Source organism: Spermophilus citellus (assembly GCF_964194105.1).
Source record: "Spermophilus citellus genome assembly, chromosome: 6".
NCBI lineage: Eukaryota > Metazoa > Chordata > Mammalia > Rodentia > Sciuridae > Spermophilus > Spermophilus citellus.
Genome location: NC_138187.1, coordinates 132741003 through 132749690, shown reverse-complemented (window position 1 = coordinate 132749690; position 8688 = coordinate 132741003).

Sequence of the window (8688 nt, the reverse complement as noted above, 5' to 3'; positions counted from 1 at the left end):
CTGTTTGGCTTTAGAAATCATGCAAGAACAGATCGCCAGACTTACCCTTAAATGCGCTATTTTAGTTGTATGTTTTAGGTAAGAATGCATATAATTATATGTAAGGATTCTTTCTGACACTGACAATTGGTCCTTATCATTGTAATTTAAGTGCTGCCATTTTTTAAAAGAAGGGAGGGTTTAAAAATGATCTTAGATTCAGTGATTTAGAATTTTCAAGCATGAAGGTGAAACATAAAAAATTTAATTCAGGAAATTCCAGGTTTTTTCAATGTGTGTACCATTTATTTTAATCATTATGAGAATACATATAAATTTGTTAATGAGCAAAGAATATAGATTTTTCCTAGTAGTAGTATAAATTTATAGTCCTGGGCTGGGGATGTAGCCCAATAGTTAAGAGTGCTTGCCTTATAAATGTGAGGTCCTGAGTCCAGTGCCCAACATTGAAAAAAAAATTATCCTAACCAGCTGAGTAACAGTAACAAAAAAGCAAAACAGATTGCATATATAATTTTAAGTGACAACAGTTTTCAGTTTTAACAGAAATGGGCCCAAATGTTGTAGTTTGGCCTTATCCAGAAATGTAGTTTTATAATCATGTGTCTATATCAAGATGAACAATCCATAAAGTTCTGACCTTAACCCTAAATTCCAAATGGATGGTCAAAACAGTACCCAACCAGCCTTTGGAGCTACCACAGAGATAGGACTGATTTAAAATTTCACAAAGCTTGATTTATTTTGATCCAAGTTCTATGATCCTTTTCTAAAATTATTGCTGCATTTTGCCCAAATATTCTGTAGTTTAAAATGTTTGAATTTGGCAGTTTAGCAACAGGACATGCATGATCTCCATTTGTAACTTAATAGGTGATACTTTTTTAAACATTATTTATTATTCACCTTGAATTAATGTACCCATTTTGACACAAAATCCTACATGTACCACTTAAAAAGATCATTGCTTTATTCCCCCACTGTAATTTCAGGGTCAGTATGTTCAGATTTAAATGCAAGAAAGTAGGATTCTTAGGTTCCACTAGGTTTATTTTAATCTGATTTTAGGAAGCTAATTACTTAATAATTATTATCTTTGAAAGTTCCCACACCCCCAGCCATCTGGCTACATTCATAATTAAGTCTTTAAACTGCAATTTGTTTTTGTTTTGCTTAGGACCTTGCTAAATTGCTGAGGCTGGCTTTGAACTTGCAATCCTCCTGTCTCAGCCTCCTTAATATGCAAAATGATGTTAAGTGGCATGAGCACAAAAAAATAGTTGATCTCAGCCATTTACTTATTGTACAATAAGATGGCAAAAGCTAAGCAATAATTAAATAATAGCAATCTAGGATTTAATTTTTATATTTAAAAACAATTTAGCACTCAGATTACAGAATGGGCCTGTTAATAAACTATTTAAATTTGGTTGGATTTAACAGCAAAAATGTTTTAAGAGTCAGCCTTGCAGTAAGCAAAAAGCAGTAAAGACTCCTGTTTGTTGAGTGTTGGAAAGCAGGTGGATTAAGAACATTCAAACAGAGCATGGTGACAAATACCTGCAATCCCAGCAATTTGGGAGACCTTGGCAATCTAGTGGGACCACATGTCAAAAAATAAAAAGGGCTGGGCGATGTAGCTCAGTGGTAGAGTGGTTCAGGCCCCAGTACCACAACAAAAGAACTCAAAGCTAACAAAGGAGCTGGGCACAGTGGCTCTGGAAGCTGAGTCGGGAGGATCGTGAGTTCAAAGCTAGCCTTAACAAAAGTGAGGTGCTAAGCATCTCAGACCGTGTCTATACATAAAATACAAAATAGGGCTGGGGTGTGGCTCAGTGGTCAGGTGGCCCTGAGTATAATCCCTGGTACCCTTACCTCCCCCGACCCTGCCCCCCCCCCAAAAAAAAAAGTAGCAAAGGAGGAAGTTTCAAAGGAAAAGAAGCAAAATGGAAGGAAAACTTACCTGATAGCTACATATGGTTTGAGTTGGGAGCTCAAGGAGGGCGGATTAAGTTTAGAAAAGCTACCAAGAGGAAATGATAAATATTCTGGCATTAATTGCCAAAAATATGTAGGACTCTCTCACCCTTTAATGGGCTCAAATTAGAAAGTTCTGAACTCAAACCATCATTAAGCACTACTGGTCATTAGGGGTAAAAGGGTATAAGCCCCAAATCCCTGCTGTCAAAGTAGAAGTACTTAGGAAATAATTTTAAAAGTAACCTAAGTAGCCAGCACAGTAGTGCACACCTGTAATTCCAGCAGGGCCCTGAGGCAGGAGAACTGCAATTTCAAGACCAGCAATTAGAGACCCTGTCTCAAAAAGGGTTGACGGTGTAGCTCAGTGGTAGAGCACTCCTGGGCTCAATCCTCAGTACTGAAAAAAAAAAAAAAAAAAAACAGGAGCAGAGTAGGCATTGATATTAAGTGGATAATGCTATAGAAAAAATACATTCCAGATTGGTCAGGATAGAGCTGAAGTTTAAGTAGTTTAAGAGATGATTTGAGCAGTATCCAACTGAGCAGGTAAGGTCTTTAAAGTAACCTCTGGCCATCCCTTAGTGTTCTCTTAGAGGCCCTGCTTTGTCTCATTTTTGTTCAGTTGGTTTCCAGTTATTCCTGGGCAAGGTATAAACTGATTTAAAAAAAAAAAAGATACATTTAAACTACAAAGTGAAGTCACTCTGCGTCATAAAATCCTCCACTGCCTTCCCTTTCCCTGCAAAATCAAGTTTCTCAGCATAGCATGTAAGACCTTGGCTTAGAGCCTCTTCTGCCATTCATCAAGCTCTTCTACCTCCAGGCTTCAATTTACACACACACACACACACACACACACTCACACACTGCCCACTCCTCTGTCTCCAGTCCCCTGCCTTTGGATAATGCTGGCTCTCTTCTCTCTACAGCCTCTCCTTCTTTTATTTTGGCTAACTTCTACAAACCCTATGTTCCCTGGGCTCTCTCACAATACCCTTCTCTATCCAAACTCGGGTTTGGTGTCCATCCACCAGGCATATACTCAGTGTTTATCCCCTTGTTTTAAAATTGTCTAGCTGTACATCTTATTTACATTCTCAGTACCCAATAAAGGCCTGGCCCATAGGAAGGTACATTAGTCTACTCCGACTGCCATAGCAAAATGCCAGACAGTGGCTCAAACAAGAGAAGTTTATTTCTCTAGTTCTCCAGGCTACAAGCCCCAGATCGAGGCAGTGGCAGGTTGGGTTTCCAGTGAGGCCCCCCTTCTCTTTCTCCTTTTTCTCCACCTTCTCATCTTCACAGGACATTCTCCTGTATTCTGTTGGGGGAGAGAGACTCCGATGACTCTTCCTATGAGAACACCAAGCAGATTGGATGAGAGGTCCTACCTATCTGACCTCCAAAATCCCTGTCTCTAAATACAAACACATTCTGATGTATTGGGAAGTTAGAACTTCAAGAGATGAGCTTTGGGGATACAATTCCTCCCATAACAAAAGACATTTAACAAATATTTGCTGAATGAATAAAAGAGTTCTTGGCTTATTTCAAGGGATGCTGATTTTTTTTTTTTTTAAGACAGTTTCACTAAATTTCCAAGGCTGATCTTCTGATCCTCCTATCTCAGACTCCCTAGTCAGGTTGCTGATCTTTGTAAGGCTGCCCTTTGCCTCTTCCCAACTCTACTCTTTATTGTACTTCCAGTCAGTCACAGCTATTCAGCAAATTGTGAAGTTTCTGGCTGAGATGGAAGGAATTTCAAACTCAGCAGAAAAAGTTCTCAAGTATTTGGCAAGGTTGGAGTTACTTTTTCAGGGGTATGTCTCTTTGGGCCAGGGTTTCTTAAGCCAATTTCCCACATACTTTGTGTCACAAAGTATGAACATTTTTAAAATTTAAAAAAGGAAACAAATGTTTCATAGTAGTATCCACTATCAAACATATTTAGTCAATTATTGATATACCCATTACACAAATTTCAATTTTTTGAAGTATATGAGGGTATATAAAATCTTCCTTCCTACTTGTTCTCTAGCTACTCAGTTCTCTAAAGCTAAGCTTACAGTGACCTGGGTTTTCTAAAAATATCAGGCATATATCAGCAAATGAAATCCATACAGTATTATGTATTAATAAACACAATATTCTGGTCCTTGCTTTATTTATTCAGGAAAATTTCATCATTTAGAAGTATAGAGAGTATTATAATTCACATAGTCACCTAGTTCCAACAATTACAAATTCATGGCCAATCCTTAAGAACTATTTACCCTATATTCTGAGCCCTAAGGCTGAGGCTGGGCTGAGGCAAGCAAGAAGCTTGCACTCCATTTAAGGAGGTGTACATGTAAGTGTAGCCTCTTAAACTCCGCTAAAAGTTTAGGCTTTCCTTATCTAAGATTTAGCCCTATTGGCTCCATTGGATTATTTTGAAATAAATCTCTAGCATGTCATTGCTTGATTTTTTTCTCTCAATGTATATTAGATATTATTTCAATGTATACTCATTGTTTCATATTAGAAAAGAAGATATACAGAGAGCTTCTTCAATCTTGATTATAGTTGAATAATTTTATACTCTTATGATATACAATAATTTGGCTAATCTTTATTGATAGACATTTAGGTTGTTTCCTATCTTGATATTTTAAACAAATGCTGCAATGATTACATTATTAACATATAAGTTTATCTGGAAAATGAGTATAAGTAGAGTTTAATAATTTACATTAGCACCACTTTTTTATTTTTTCCAGTCTAATTGGAAAGAAATGGTCATCTCAGTGGAGTTTAGTTTGGATTTCTCTTATGAGTGAAACTGGATAAACATGAAATTTCATGTTTAAAGATTGTTTGTATTTCCTTTGTTATGAACAGATTGTTTACATCCATGGACAATTTCAATTTTGTAACTTTGTGCCAGATTAAAAATAGCTTCAAGTTCTTTTAACATAGCTCACAGCAAGGGGTGGGCTCTATTTTTCCAGCTCTTGAATCTGCCCTGGGGTGTTTCAGGCCTGTCCTTTAACAATACTGGTAGTAGCCAAGTGTGGTGGTGCATGCCGGTAATCTCAATGACACAGGAGAATCACAAGTTCAAGGCCAACCTCAGCAATTTAGCAAGACTCTCAGCAACTAGGGAGACCTTGTCTCAAAAACTAATTTTTAAAAAAGGAGCTGGGATGTAGCTCAGTGGTAAAGCATACCTGGGTTCAATTCTGAGTACCAAAAAAGAAAAGAAAAACGAGTCCTGGTAGCTTCAGCCTTGATTTAAGTCCTGAGCCCCCACATGTAAGAAAGCACACTACCCTGCTAAAGAGACAGCAGAGAAAGGGCCTCAGCTAAGGCCAGTCTTCCAAAGACATGTGCCTGAGGTAGGTTTTCAGGAGTAGAAGAATCACCCTAAAAACCTGCTTAAATTCCCAACCCACAAAATCATTAATTATGGCAAAATCGTGGTTGCTTTAATTGCCTTAAGTCTGGGGACATTTCTTACACAGCAACAAAGAACCAGAGCTGCATTATTTTAGTGGAACTGTATATATTAGTAAAATTAGCCATGTATCTACTGTTATAAAAAAACATTTTTTTGTATCTTTAAATTTTTTAAATTATGGCCACTTTTTAGTCATCTTTGTCATTTTTATGTAGTTGAATTTATCATGCATTTCATCTAAAACTAGTTAAAACATAAAATTGAGAAAAAAAGATAATTTTTCAAGAACAAGAGATGAAATATCTACACTTAAATTTAAATTCACAAGATCTATAAAAGTAAATTTAAAATTTCTGAAAATAGAAAAAAAGATATTTATTTTTCCTGTATGGCAGTTCAAATTCAGGGCCTCTGGCATGCCTAGCAAACACCTTAAAATCAAACTTTACCTCAAGTCCCTAGATGTGGTAGCACATGCCTGTAATCACAGTTACTCAGGAGGCTGAGGCAGAAGTATGGAGTATTCACATTCATGGCCTGCCTGGGCAACATAGCAAGACTCTGTCTCAAAACATAACTTTTAAAAAATAGACATCATGTACATAAAAAATTGATTTTAAGTTACCATAGACATCATGTACATAAAAAAATTGATTTTAAGTTACATAATCACAAAAATTTCTAAAGGATTTTTAAAAATCAGATAATTTGATTCTAAAGTTTGCATGAAAAATAAACAAGTAGGACAATTCTACCTACTTTTTAGTCCTAACAAATAATAAAACATAAAGCTAGAATATTTATAACAGTAATACTGGTCCATAAACATAAAAGTCAATTGGACAAAATATAAACCACATGTGCATGCATGCACACACACACACACACACACACACACACACACACACACACACATAGACAGACACTTGGTACATTATAAATGTTGCATTTTAGACTTGAGTAGAGAACAATGTATTAATTTTTTTAAATGGTAAACAAAAACTAGGTAGTCACCTAAAAACTATAAAGATGCATCAGTCCCAGGATGTACCAGGATAAATTCCAGTTTGATCAATGTTTTAAATGTAAAAATACAAAATATTTTATTTATTTTATTTAGAGACAGGGTCTCACTGTGTTGCTTAGCGTCTCGCTTTTGCTGAGGCTGGCTTTGAACTAGCGATCCTCCTGCCTCAACCTCCCAAGTCACTGGGATTACAGGTGTCTTCTACCAAACTTGGCTCACAAAATCATTTTTTAAACAGAAGGAAATCACATAAGCATTTTTGTGAGTTATATAATCAGTTGAAGGTTTGAGTACTAAAATTCAATGCACAGAGGTGCACAAATTGCACTCCTGTAATCCCAGCGACTTGGGAGGTTGAGCAGGAGGATTGCAAGTTCAAAGCCAGCCTCAGCAATTTAAAGAGGCCCTAAGCAACTTGACAAGACCTTGTCTCTAAATAATGTGTGTGTATATATGTATATATAAACATGTACATATATATTTTAAAAGGGCTGGGGATGTGGCTCAGTGGTTGAGCACCCCTGGGTTCAATTAGAAGAAGAAGGAAGAGGAGGAGGAGGAAGAGGAGGAGGAGGAGAGAAATTCAATGTACAAAAGTTTAGAAATCATAACCATGCAAACAGGAAAATGCCAGACAAGTAGCTAAGCATCTCTGAGATGGGATGGATACATCAGAGTGTTCTGCACATGCTATCTCTGAAGTCAGCAAATCCATCTGTGTACAGGAGGACTTTATTGTGTTTGCAAATGAGAAAATCTAAAGAAATAGTTATCCCATGCATATTTTTTAAAAAAGCTCTTTGTATTTTAAAAAATTGCTCTCAACTCCTTGATAGGGAGGGTCAGCATTAATGATATTCTCATTAAAAAGAAGGCCTCAGTTAAGCAAATTTTGATTCTGCTATTTGACCTAAATCATTTCTCCAGAGGTAAATCCCTTCAATTCTGGGCTTTGTTACCTGATCTATAAAATCAGTATTCCATTAAACGAAATTTCAGGCAGGCCACAAGCCTGGGGCTCGCCTATTAACCCCAGCTCCTCTATTTACTAGCTGTGTCACCCAGGGAAGAGTATGTTCGAACGGTGAGTATACACACACACACACACACACACACACACACACACACACACACACAGAGATGGCTCCCATCTTACAAGTTGGACTTGAATATCATGTGAAAGCAATATTCATTCAATAGAAACCAAACTTGGGGGCTGGGGATGTGGCTCAAGCGGTAGCGCGCTCGCCTGGCGTGCGTGCGGCCCGGGCTCGATTCTCAGCACCACCGATAACTAAAAAATAAATATTAAAATTCTCTCTCTTAAAAAAAAAAAAAAAAAAAAAAAAGAAACCAAACTTGGCTTTTTGAATTTTGATCTTTTTCCAGGTTAGCCATAGCTAGAGACACTCGCTGGCCAGACGGGCAGAGCCGTGTCCCAGGTCAACCACGCGATCCTTCATGACCTCACGTAGATGAGGAGCATCTGTGCACCGTGTAACCCCAAAGGAAGGCACATTTAATCTCCATTTCAGAAACTACCAAGCCGAAGGGTGGTGAGGCTCGGAAACTTATCCTTGGTCACGCAGCTTCCCCCCACCCGCCTTGGGTACTGGGAATTGAACCCGGGGCGCTTAACCACTGAGCCACATCCCCAGCTTGGACACACAAACTCTTTGAGTTGGAATTGAGCCCAGCAACCGGATTTCAGCGCCTTTACGCTCCATCGCCACCCTTGGTCGCGACCCTAACAACAACTCCTCCCAGAAGCGATGAGACCCATCGGTTATCCGGAGCAAACCGCCCAGACCGCTGGTGGCCCAGCCGCCTGGGGTTTGTTTTGGCTTCTTGCCGCCCTGCAGTTTCTCCAACAATAGTGCCGTCAAGCCTGCATTCTATTGAAACAGGCTCAGAAATAGCAGTAAATTAGCACATTTTACTGAGATGGAAAATTGCACGATTTCGCCTCTTAATGCACATTCAGAACAGAGAGAACCGAAGGCGCAGGCGCCGGGCCGGGCTTTCCCCTTCCCCGCGGCCGCCAAACCACCGAAGCCCGGTCGGTGCCTCCTCCCGCTTCCCTCCAGGTGGCGCTGTAGGATCGACCCAGGTTCCAAGGCAACTCGCCTAGGTTTGGCCTCCTCCGGATGCTACGAAGCACAGAGAAAAGCGACTTCAGAGCTAGAGAGACATTTTCCAGGAGCCGCCCAGGTACGTCACCAGAAGATCCTCGTACACTTCC